Here is a 13,539-nt window from a genome sequence, read left to right as displayed (position 1 = left end):
ATTATTATTTACATCATATTACAGAATGTTTGTAATAAGAGCAAATATGAGATGGTCTATCTTGTCATAGTAATGGAAAAAATAATACAGAATAATGTATATGTAAAAATAAATACTGGGGTTCATTTAATTACTTAATGAAAAAAGATAACAGAATAAATATGAAAATTTTTCTCAGTAAAAACTAACACTAACCAAGAAATTTAAACAGCATTTTACAAAGAAATATTTAGGGCAAGGATGGATACCTTCCCTAAAAATAGCTGATGCTAGTACAATCAAAGCTCTTTTAACAAATAAGATGCATGTACCAGGCACTTCCTGAAAGGCCATTGCAGGAGGCAGCATTTCAAGGCAGACACAGACTGCTGTTTTTATGGTTGTCTGCCTTGTCTTGTCTAGGCCTGAGACTGAGCTCAAAATGGACTTTATGATTTGAATGCCAATGAAAGTGTCCAGGTTCCTGGCTTTTGCTTATGCATGTATCTACCCATGGACATGTTTACTATTGAAAGTATACAATGTTTTTGTCAAATGCATTTATTGGCATTTCTTCATCTATTGAATATTATAAATATCAGTTTGAAAATGTTTTACCATGCCTCTGTAAAATCTAAAGCAAGGTATTGGTAAACCATTTTCTTTTTAAAAATGCTTTATTTGCAAAGAAATTGTAGACAAGCTGAAATTTTGAATGAATCTACTGGACCATTATTAAGAACATCAATTCTTGATAATTCTGGAGGACAGAAGTCACAAAACACAGGATTAACAACTAAGAAGTTTTATGGTAACAGTGTGGAAAAGATTCCAATTGATATTGTGGTGAATTGTGATGATTCTAGACACAATTACATACAGACTAATGGAAAAATCATTTTACCTGGGGGAAAAACATATAGAATTACAAACTCAAAAGAAAGAAAAACAAACCTGTCAGATCTGAATGATCCAATCATTTTGTCAAGTGATGATGATGATGATGACAAGACTAACAGAAGAGAGAGCATATCTCCTTATCCTGCAGACTCAGCATGTTTGTCCCCAGCACCGTCCACTGGAAAAGTAGAAGCTGCACTAAATGCGAACACCTTCAGGGCAGATCATGAACTAAGAAGCAATCTAACCAAATCAGAGCTAAATACAGTTACCTTGCCAAGAAAAGCAAGAATAAAGGACCAGTTTGGCAATACTATTAGCACACTTCTAAAACATCATAAAGTGAATGCTCACGAACCTTTAGTTAGTTCTGTGTCTTTAACTGCCAAAATTCCTTTAAAAGTGTCATTTTAAATTGTCGAAGTATATAAGAACCCTCTTCTGACTGTTAGTAGAGCTTGTAATTTTTTCTTTAGATTTGATCAAGATACATCTTGATGGACCAGAAAGTAATCCTATAGAAATTATTTTAAATACCTCTGACCTAACTAATTGTGAATGGTGTAATGTTCAGAAATTACCAGTAGTATTTCTCCAGGCAATACCAGCAGTTTATCAAAAGCTAAGCATACATCTGCAAATGAATAAGGAAGATAAAGTTTGGAATGATTGTAAAGGACTGAATAGGTTAACAAGTTTAGAAGAACAGTACATAATTTTAGTTTTTCAAACTGCCCTTGATCCTCACGCAAATGTGGTCTTTGAAAGCATCATCACTGACATTGGTATAAAGAATAATGTTTCCAACTTTTTTGCGAAAATTCCCTTTGAAGAAGCGGCAGACTTGTGGCCTGTACAAAAGCTATGAAGAGAACATCATAGGAAATTGTGTACAAAAAGAAAAAAAAGTTAAAATGGCATCATTTGAATCTAAAATACAACTTAGAAACAAACAAGAATTTCAATTTTTTGATGAAGAAGAAATTAGAGAGGTTCATACCATCTTTGTTGAAACGGTAGAAAAATAGTGTATCCACCACCTCCAGCTAAGGGAGGCATCTCTGTTACTAATGAGGACTTGCACTGTCTAAGCGAAGGAGAATTTTTAAATGATGTTATTATAGACTGTTATTTGAAATATTTGGTGCTTGAAAAACTGAAGAAGAAGCTGACCGAATTATATGTTCAGTTCCTTTTTCTATAAACGCCTTAATCAGAGAGAGAGGAGAAATTGTGAAAATACTAATCTATCAATACAACAGAAACAACATGGGAGAGTAAAAACATGGACCCAACATGTGTGTCCATGTGCGTGTGTGTGTGTATTTAGAAGAAGCATTTAACATACAGCTTTAACATACTCAATAACAGTTTCCAGAGCAAAGATACATCTCTTTCAAAAGTGGCTATAAAATTCTTAAGTTCACTGTTGAATACAGTTATACAATAGTGAACTCAGTATAAACCCTGTAAGACATAAAATTGAATGAGCTTTTACCTTTAAAAAGAATCTCCATTTCATTTTTAAATATACTGTTTCTTACAGAAAGACATATTGTTTTGATAATAACACTGTGATGTTGGTGCATGTGTCTCTAATCTGTATGTATCTGATTATTACTAGTCATAATCATTTGCACTCAGATCCTTGGCACCCGTGTATGTCTATGAAGTCATCGGGTAGATTTCAATGGTAATGTATATTACCTCTACTAATTAACATGATGTAAGTTTTTAGGCTTCCTCCTCAAATATAATTCATTTTTTTAATTTGCTGATTTGTGTGTGTGTGTGTGTGTGTGTGTGTGTGTATCACACAGAACATCCCAAACCATCTTATTCATCTATACACCCACTTCCGAGATGGCACCCTCCCATAGCCTCCCACACACACACTAGAGCCCTTGTACTCTGTCATCCCTGCTCCTGTCCACTGTGATGTCAGCAGCCCCAGCCATTCTCCACTACTTGTCCCTCTGGTGAATCTCGTCAGCCTATCTAGAGGTCTTTGTTTTAGGAAGATCAGCTGTTCCTCATCTAGCAACAATCAGTTGTCAATATTCCTTTAGATACAATTGGGGTTTCCTGTTCATTTTCCCAGTTCTATGCTGGATTACTATCTGGGAGTCCCTTGGGCCACCCTGGCCAACAACACAAAAGAAGGTATCACCTATCTGGCATTTCTGCTTTTTATGTAGCCTTTAGCTATACATATGGACTCTTAAAAAATTATATTGGCCCCTTTAATCTTTGGTTATACTTTCCTTTTGGTGGTTTAAGGCCATACAGTTGGCCCAGATAAACCAATTTATTTTTAATCTTAAGGCCATTTGAGGATCCTTTCCTCAGGGGTCACATGGGCTTGAGAGGAGCCCCTGGCTCCTTTCTTTTACCAGTTCCACCTATGTAAAGAAAAGTCAAAGGTCCTACTAGACCATGGCTAGCTTCTCTTGGAAGCATGGAGGAAATATTTCCTCTGTGTTGATCCTCCTCTTTGTAGACTGGACACTGGTTCAAGTCCATCTGATAGGGTCTCCATGGCCTCCTTGATCCAGAGGACAGGTGACCCACCACAATTATAGGACATTTTGAGAGATGCTCATAGTCGCCTGGAACTAGTTGACCTAGGAGGGCAAGGAGCACAAAATGTCCTTTATGTCCCTCTGACCAAATTAGTATAGGCCTCAAAGTATCTGTTAAACATCCAAGAAGGTTAGTTCCACGAGTCTAGTACTTTTAATTACCAGGTGCCATATAGATAAAGCTTGGGCAAAGACCAATTGTTCTCATATAAACCTTGCCTAGACATATATTTCTTGATCTGCTATGTATAATTTGTCATTAGATTGTTTGAGTAATATGGTTCCCTCTGGTTTTCAAAACTAGCTAGGCATTATTTATCTCTCACATTGTCTCACCCCTCCATCCCCTTTATCCCCTAGGTTCCTTGCATATCCTTCCCTCCCCCCTCCTTAAACTAACCCAATTTTTATCCATATCTCCCTTATTAATGCCTGATTCCTACTGTTCTTCTCTTTCAGGTTCTCTCTTTTCCTTTACCTCCCTGTTTCCTTTCCATTATCCTGGTTCCTGTAGTTATATCTGGATACATACTCACTTATCAGGGTCTGGTTCTAGGATCCACATATGAGGGAGAACATATGTCGATTTTTTTTTCTGAGTCTGTGTTACTTCACTTAGTACAACAGTTTCTAGTTCCATCCATTTACATGCAAATGTCATGATTTCATCTTTCTTTACTGCTGAGGAAAACTCCATCGTATAAATGAACCATATTTTTATTATCCACTCATCAGTTGAGGGACAGTTAGGTTGCTTCCATCTCTTAGCTATTGTGAAAAGAGCAGCAACAAACATGGATACACAAGTGCCTTTGCAATCGGATGAGTTCTTTGGGTTAAATGCCAAGGAGTAGTATAACTGGGTCAAATTGTAGGTTCATTTACAGTTTTTTAAGAGTTCTCCACACTGCTTTCCACAGGGCTTGAACAAGTTTGTATCCCCACTAGCAGTGGATGAGTGTTCCCCTTTCCCGACATCCTCTCCAACATTTGGTATCATTTGTTCTCTTGGTTTTAGCCAGTCTGACTGGGATAAGATGAAATCTTAAAGTGGTTTTAATTTTCATTTCCATAATTACTAGTGATGTTAAACATCTTTTTTTGTCTTTTTGAGACAGGGTTTCCCTGTAGCCCCATCTTTTAAGATGCTTCTTAGCCATCTTTACTTCTTTTGAGAACTCTCTGATCATCTCCTTAGCCTATCTTTTAACTGGGTTACTTCCTTTCTTGATTCTCTTTTTGAGTTCATTATGTATTCTGGATGTTAAACCTCTATCAGATGTGTCCCTGTACTGAATGTATTAGGAAAGTAGAAATAAATTGAGATGCATAAAAGAGTGACTTTGAAATGAAACTAGAAACTTGATGTGACACTGTGTGAAGTAGATAAGTAGATAAGAAATTAAGTTGTAACCTAGCAACCAAGTAGAACCTACGTGAGTTGAGGGCCTGTGTGTTGGTGATAAGTGACCACATGGTGTGACCCATATCTTAAAGAACAGCTGAAGCTAATGACATAAATGAAATGAGCTATAGCCAAAAGAGTAACATATAAAAACTGGCAGCTCAAATACTTCATTGATGCTTGGCTACATGAAATGCTGACTCAGTGGGCCTCATCCCGGCACATCGCCCAAGACCTGAGACCAGCCTGAACTCTGCCTGAAGCTCTGCCTAAGACCAGATGAGACCAGAGCCTCGCCTGAGACCTGATCGAGGACCTGAGCCTAAGAGACGGAGCCTGCCACGACCGAACGTGATCAGAACCTGAGAGAGACAGCTCCACAGCCGGGAGAGTGCACCAATCACAGCGGACAAGAGAACCTCTCCACACGGAGTACCTGAAGGCTTAACCTCTGGAAGGTACTCCCTGAGACTTTGGGACTCTCAACTGCTAGAGAACCGGGTTTCCCTTTGAGTATTTGTATTGATGTGTGTTTGTTATGCTTTGACCTAGTAAACACATATTGCAATCAAACAGTCGCGTGTGAGAAACTCTTCTGTCTGTTGTGCCTGTTCTAAGCTCTCAGGAGAAGCAGTGACACACTCTAAATGTCACACTCAGGCCAGTGGCTTGAGACACATTCAGGATAGTCCCTGATGAAGATTTTCTCCCATTCTGTGGGTATTCTCTTCACTTCCCTGGTTGCCTCCTTTGATGTACAGAAGCTTTTTAGTTTAATGAGGTCCCATTTGTTGATTCTTGACCTTGTTTCCTGAGCAATTGATGTTTGGTTTAGAAAACTCTTTCCTACATCGATATCTTGTAGGTTTTTGCCAATGTTTTCTTCTAACAGTTTTAGAGTTTCAGGCTTCACATTGAGTTCTTTGATCCATTTGGAATTGACTTTTGTGCAAGGTCAAAGATAGGGGTTTAGTTTCATTCTTTTACAGGTGGAGATCCAGTTTTGCCAGCACCATTTGCTGAACATGCTGTCTTTCCTCCAGTGAATGTTCTTGGCCCCTTTGTCAAATATCAGGTGGCTGAAATGGCATGTACTCATATTTGGGTCTTCAATTTGTTCCATTGAACTATGGGTCTATTTTTGTGCCAGTACCATGATATTTTTATGACTATAGCTCTGTAATACAGTTTAAAATCTGGTATAGTAATCCCCCCTGGCATTGCTCTTAGTGCTCAGGGTTGCTTTGGTTGTCTGAGGCCTTTTGTGCTTCCATATGAATCTTAGGATGGTTTTTTCCAATTCTGTGAAAAAATATTATGGGGATTTTGATTGACATTGCATTGAATCTATAAATGGCTTTTGGTAGGATGGTCATTTTCCCAGTATTAATTCTTCCGGTCCATGAGCATGGGAGGTCCTTCCATCTTCTTATGTCTTCCTCAATCTCTTTCTTTAAAGATTTAAATTTTTCATTGTACAGGTCTTTAATGTCTTTGGTCAGGTTTATTCTGAGATATTTAAAATTTTTTGCAGCTACTGTGAAGGGCAGTGTTTCCATGTGCTCTTTCTCTGATTGCTTGTTATTGGTATATAGAAAGGCTACAGACTTTTGTAGGTTAATTTTGTAACCTGCCACTTTAATGAACGTGTTAATAATTTCTAGAAGTTTTCTGGTGGAATTTTTGGCATCTCTTAGATTAATGCCATATCATCTGCAAAAAGAGGATAATTTAATCTCTTCCAATTGTTACTCCTTTAATTTACTGCTCTTGTCTTATTACTCTTGCAAGAGTTTCAAGCACTATGTTAAAGAGGAGTGGAGATAGTGGACAGCCTTGTCTGGTTCCTGATTTCAATGGGAATGCTTCCAGTTTTTCTCCATTTAGAATGATGTTGGCTCTGGGTTTGTTACATATGGCTTTAATTATGTTGAGGTATGTTCCCTTCATTCCAATTCCCTCTAGAACCTTGAACATAAAGCGTGTTGAACGTTGTCAAAGGCCTTCTCTGCATCTGTTGAGATGATCATGTGGTTCTTGTCTTTATATGATTTATGACATTTATTGACTTACGTATATTGAGCCATCCCTGCGTTTCTGGGATAAAGCCAACTTGATCATGGTGGATGATCTTTTTGATGTGTGTTTGTATGTGGTTTGCAAGTATATTTTTGAGAATTTTTGCATCTATGTTCATTAACGATATGGATATATAGTTGGTTTTTCTTGTTGTTGTTGTATCTTTACCCGGCTTTGGTATTAGAGTGATGCTGGCTTCATAGAAGGAATTTGGAAGTTCTCCCTCCATTTCTATCTTTTAGAATAAATTAAGTAGTTTTGGATGTAGATCTTCTCTAAACATCTGATAGATTTCCACTATAAATCCATCTGGTCCTGGGCTTTTTATAGTCGGGAGGTTTTATATTACTGTTCCAATTTCTTTTTGTGTTATGGGTCTGTTTAAGCTGTTAATCTGTTCTTGGTTTAGTTTTGGTGGTTCCCATGCCTTTAGATACCCGTCTGTTTCATTTAGGTTTTCAAATTTAGTAACATATAGGTTTTTAAAGTGTTCTCTTATAGTGTTCTGGATCTTTCTGTTGTCTGTTGTGATGTTTCCCCTTTTATCTCTGATTTTGTTGATTTGGATGTGCTCTTTCTTTCTTTTGGTTAACTGGGCTAGCAGTCTGTCAATCCTGTTTATCTTTTCAAAGAGCCAGCTCTTGGATTCATAGATTCTTTGTATTGTTTTCTTTGTTTCTATTTCATTAATATCTGCTCTGATTTTTGTTATTTCTTCTAGTTTTCTGGGTTTGGGTTTCATTTGTTGTTGCTTTTCAAATGTATTAAGTTGCAGTGTTACGTCATTTATTTGTGTTCTTTCTGATTTTTTTAATGTAGGCACTTATAACTATAAATTTTCCCCTAAGGACTGCTTTCAGCGTGTTCCAGAGGTTTTGTTGTGTTGTATTGTCTTTTTCATTTAGTTCCAGGAATACTTTTATTTCTTTCTTTATTACTTTTTTGACCGAGTCATCATTCAGGAGTGTGCTGTTTAATCTCCATGCGTTCATGTGGTGACTAGAGATTCTTTTGGTGTTGGTTTTAAGCTTTATTTCCTTGTGGTCTGATAGAATGCATAGAATTATTTCAATCTTTTCGTATTTGTTGAGGTTCCCTAGTATACGGATGATTTTGGAGAAGGTTCCATGGGGTGCTGAGTAGAAAGTATATCCTATCATGCTTGAGTGGAATACTTGGTAGGTGTCTGTTAGGCCTATTTGATATATGGTATTGTGTAATTCAGATGTCTCTCTGTTAACTCTCTGCCTTGTTGACCTATCTAATGGAGACAGTCAAGTATTGACGTCCCCCACTATTAATGAGTTGGGATTAATCTGGGTCTTAAATACTGTAATACTGTTTTTATGAAGTTGGGTCCACCAGAGTTTGGTGAATATAGGTTCATGATTATAATATCTTCTTGGTTTATTGTTCCTTTGATCAGAATGAAATAACCCTCTTTATCTCTTCTGATTAGTTTTAGTTTAAAGTCTATTTTGTCAGATATTGGAACTGCAACACTTGCTTTTTTCTTAGTACCATTCACTTGGTATATTTTTTTCCCATCCTTTCACCTTAAGGTAGCACCTGTCCTTGAAAAGGAGATGAGTTTCTTGCAGACAACAAAAAATGGGTTTTGTTTCTTAATCCATTCACCTAGTCTGTGTCTTTTGACTGGAGAGTTCAGTCTGTTGATATTTAAAGTTATTAATGAAAGATGTGCATTGAATCCTGTCATTTTTATTTCTGTTAATATTCTTGATATAGCTGTACTTTTCCATAGTTATGCCTTCATTGAATTTCTTTCCGTGACCCCTTGGGTATAGTCATTCCCTTTCTTCAGCTCTTTGTATTGCTTCAAGAACTCTCTGAAGGGCTAGTTTTGTGGACATGAATTCCTTCAGCCTATTTATGTCATGGAATATTTTTCTTTCCCCTTTGACTATAATAGACATTTGGGCTGGGTAAAGGAATCTGGGTCAGCATCTGTGGTCATTTAGAACTGGGAATACTTTGGTCCAGGCTCTTCTGGCTTTCATAGTTTGCAATGAAAAGTCAGCTGCAATCCTAATGGGTTTTTGCAGCTTTCAGTATTGTCTCTTTGTTCTGTACATTTAGTGTTTTTACTATGATGTGTCATGGAGAGTTTCTTTTCTGGTCCTGTCTGTTTTGTGTTCTATATGCTTCTTGTATTTGTACGGGCATGTTTTTCTTTAATTTGGGAAATTTTTTTCTACGATTCTGTTGAAGACCTCGTCCGTACCATTATCTTGAGATTCTTCTCCTTCTAATATGCCTATGATTTGTAAGTTGGGTCTTTTATGGTGTCACACAGTTCCTGCATATTCCATTCTTATGCTTTCTTAAATTTTTCATAATCTTTTCTTGAGTGGTCTAGTTCGTCTACTTTATCTTCCAGTCTTGATAGTCTGTTTCCATTTCATTCATCCTATTGGTGAGGCTTTCTCCTGTCATTTCTAATTGGCTTACTGAGTGATTCACTTCCTTCTTCATTTCAGCCTGAATCTTCTACAATATTTCTAGCTCCTCTGAATTCACTCAGAAGTTTATCCCTATCTTCCTTCAGTTGTTTGATTTCTTTGTGTGTTCTTTAAATTCACTGAATTCTTTTATCATGTTTATAATTGTTCTTTTGAGTTCCATGTCCTGCATGGGGGGGTTCTCATTATACTCCTCTAGAGGGCCATTGGTATTTGGTGGTGATATGTTGATTTGGTTTTTCATGTTATTGTTTTTTCTCTGTGATTTTGACATGTGAATTTCTTTTGTAGTTTCTGATTCTTGTGTGAGACTCAACCCTCAAGTTTAGTTCTGCTTCTTTTTGTAAACTTTATGTGCCTTTGTGGTTTCCTTTTTGGTCATGAAAACCTGGTTTGTCTATGCTTCCAGTTCTCCCTTTTGATTTTATATTGGAGTGACCAAATTGCTTTTGTGTTCAGGAATTCCCACAGAATCAAGAGTTCCCAAGTCAGATGAAGATCAGATGCTCTCAGGCTTTCTTCTAAGGTCTGCATCCCTCCAGGAAGGATGTTGTCCTCAGGAATTTGGGGGTTGGACTGGCCTGGGAGCAGGGCCCAGGAAAGATGCTGGTTTCTGGCAGCTGGTGGCTATGCCACCCAGGAATGCAAAGGGAGGTGGGGGTGAGAAGAGGCCCCAAGGGCTCCTAGGGAACCACAAGGAGGATCTGTGTTGGTCTGAATGCAAAGGATCAGGAACAATGGTGGCTACAAACAAAGAGTTCAGCCCCGGTGCCTGGGGTGCCAAGACAAGAAATGGGCCTGTACCCAGGCAAGGAGGAGAGATGGCTCGGGGGAGCTGGGAGGATGAATGAGGCTGGGGGAGTTAAGGTGCCCGATGGACTTACACAGGAAAGAGGCAGGCGGGTTGTGCAGCCCAGGGAAGCAGAGCGAGGTGAGGGTGGGTGATATGTAGATATTTTTGAGAAGGATTTTATTTTGTACCCCTTAATGAAGCTGCACCCTGGTTTTTGGCTGTTGTTTCCCTGGTTCAGAAAAGCCAAAGTATGAGCCTGATCCTCATTACCATGAAAATGCAAAAAAGTTCAACTGCAGAAGACAGTTGTATTGCTACTTCTGCCAATGAAATGGACAGATGGTCACAGAACTCTCCTGCCAAGCCTGTAATTAAGAAGATGCTAAACAAAAAGCATTGCTTATCTGTAACCAATTCAAGTGCTGGACAGGAAGAAAATGAACCTTGTTATTGGTTGTTGGGGACCCCTGTTGTGAAGTAGCAGTCTCTTCATGTCCAGAAAGCTCATGAGCTTGGTTTCATATGCAGAAGAATCCTTTTCATCAGGGTATCTTCCTGGCATCTTCCTGACTCATTTTTGAAGTGACCGCCACAGATGCCCTACCATAAACATGGCCTCTGGCTCTGGAAATGCCATGCTTTCCTGTGTGATTTTTCTGGCAGTCTAGCAGCCTGGCAGGAGCCCACTTCTATATGTAAATAGGGTGTCTCACAAAGTGCCTATCAGCTAAAGCTTTTACCACTACCCCCACGGTATAAAATATCCTAATCTTCCCTCAATGATAGAGAGCTGGATCACTAGGAGCTAGGAGCTGAAACACTGAGACCTGAAGCCAAGCAGAGACATTTAATAAAGAGCTGTAATGGACTAAGCTGAGCCCCGTGTCTTACTGCCGGTGATCCAGCCTCTCCGGGGGGCGCTATCTTTCCGTCATCAACTCACGGAGACCTAGCTTTAGCCGCCTCACACTTTCCCGCGTGATCCAGCAGCCGGTGGATCTCACATCTTGAGGAAAGTGCACGGGTGAAATCAGGCGGGACCCGGCCGGGCAAAGCCCCGGCAGCAGCAGACTTTCAGCACTCAAGCGGCGGACAGCGACGCGGGATGCGGCACGGCGGAGAAGTCCGCGGGACCCGCACCGCGACTTTCCAGGCGTGCGCAGGGGGCCACGAGATACCCACGCACCCCACACCTGGTGCCCAGCGCACCCCATATCTGATGCCCAACATGAGAGCCTCTGAACCTCGTGCCAGCTAGGAGCTGGCACCCACTGAAACACAGGATTCGTGAGTATCCCTCCCCACCAGGAGGGTAATAAAAATCTCTTCTAATTTCCTCCTTTTGTTTCCGGTCTGAAGTCTTCACGTGAGGACGCTATGAACAGAGAGACAACTGAGGCTTCCTGGTCAGGGCTACTCCCTGATGTTGGCTGATGGTTTCTCTGACCCCCTAACAGACTCCGACTGCCTGTACAGGTATAGACAAAAGACCTCTATTTAGATATCTTTCTAATATCAAAACCTGGTGATGCAACAGCCAGTTAAAAGTAACAAGGATGGCCGCCAGCCTCTTAAATTTGCCGTAAGGTCCTGTGCTGGGAACCAAACAGAATCCCCTGAAATTTTAATTTCAGGAACATTCCTTTGGGAACCATCACTTCACCCCACTTTTCTATCTGAACACTGCTAGAAAAATCCCTAAAGTTATAAGCTTTGGAGCCAGGCAGATTTCTCTAGTCAGCTCTGTTACCCTGCCCCTAGGGCATTCAAGCCGCAGCTAGAACCAGTTGAGTGAGAATTTAAATTAACTAGCCCCTGCCGAGCACCTGGTAATTCACGGTAACTCAGGGCCAGAACAAAAGATTTAAACTGCAACTTTTTTTCTGTAAACCTAGGGGCTTGTAACTTGCCAAAGCGGCTTCCAGACAAAAGATTTAAAGCAGACATTTTTTTTCTGCAGTTTAAAACTTCTGCCTGTCAGAGCAGTGCCAGGTTGCTACAGAACATTAAACATCTTCCCTTCATAATGGGAAATTCAGCATCATGCCAGAGAAAACGCCAAATTCGTTTCCTTAAAACCCTGCTCAAATCTAGAGGACTTAAAATTTCCAAAGAGGAAAGCTTAAAATTTTGGAATGAGGTGTATCGGTTTGCACCCTGGATCTTATCAGCAGACATATCTGATCCTGAGGTCTGGAACTTTCTTGTACATTTGGCTTATAAAAAAGAAATCCAGGAAAAGCATAATTTCCCTCTCTCCTAAAATCCACCCATCAGCAAAATTAATCCTCACCCCTCTCTTGCTGATTCAACAAGCCCAGATACCAACGCCCAGATTTCAAAAGTTTCCAAAAATTCTCAGGTAAAACCTCCTCCCCCTCCACCTTGGCTGCCTCCACCGCCTGTGGAGACACGTCCAGCCTCAGAGCAGCTGTGTAACCTTAGAGACAGTGAAAGCTGCCAGCCTCAAAATTTCCAGCCTCAGCAGTCTCAGGACCCCCAAAACCCACTGGTAGAGGCTTTTCCTGTTAACTTACAAATAACCAGACAACGCCCCCTAGCCTGGTACCCACTCCCAGCCACAGAACTTAAAGAATTGTGCCAGGCTGTACGTGAAGATGGAATTCATGCTCCATGGACTAAATCTATACTACAAACATTTAATACTAATCTGCTTCCCCAGGATTGGAGGGACATCTGTAGATCTACCCTCCCCAGTCCACTATTTGTACAATGGGAAGCCTTATTTAGAGATGAGTGCCTAATGCAGGCTAAAAGAAATGACACTCATAATTGGCAGCTGAGACCCCAACAAGGACAGGATCCACCACCTGGATTTATAGATTGGAATTATGACCAGCTTTTTGGTCAGGGTAATTTCTCCACAGGAATTCAGCAAGCTGTAATCCCTGCTGGCTGTATAGAGCAGATTCGCTTATGTGCCCTGCAAGCCTGGGACCACCTAACACCATTGTCCACTGGGCCTGGAGAGACCTCTGCATTAACCTTTTTAAAGCAAAAGCCAACTGAGGCTCTTCCAGATTTTATACTAAGAGTGCAAGCAAGCTTAGATAGAAAAATAACAGATCCTGCAGCCAAACCAATGCTTTTAAACAGTCTTGTCTGGGAAAGGATGACCCCTGAGCACAGACAAGCATGCCAGGGATTAAAGAATGAACATTATGACAAATGGATTGTAGCTACCCATGACATTGGGACTGCTACGTACCAGGCTTCCTCTTTTGCCCAAGCCCTTGTAGTTGAAAGTCAGTCCAACTTAAAATGCTTTAAATGTGGAGAAACTGGACACTGGATAAA

The 13,539-nt window shown here is 40.0% G+C and overlaps 1 pseudogene; it reads left to right on the top strand.

The window, feature by feature from the left end:
* The first annotated feature begins 651 nt into the window (after nucleotides 1-651).
* Nucleotides 652-10,592, top strand: LOC103740060 (annotated as a pseudogene).
* Nucleotides 10,593-13,539: the final 2,947 nt, after the last annotated feature.

Source organism: Nannospalax galili, unplaced genomic scaffold (genome assembly GCF_000622305.1).
Source record: "Nannospalax galili isolate Female #2095 unplaced genomic scaffold, S.galili_v1.0 scaffold961, whole genome shotgun sequence".
Classification (NCBI taxonomy): domain Eukaryota; kingdom Metazoa; phylum Chordata; class Mammalia; order Rodentia; family Spalacidae; genus Nannospalax; species Nannospalax galili.
Note: the sequence above shows the minus strand (reverse complement) of the source record. Positions and strands in the feature narration are given on the sequence as shown.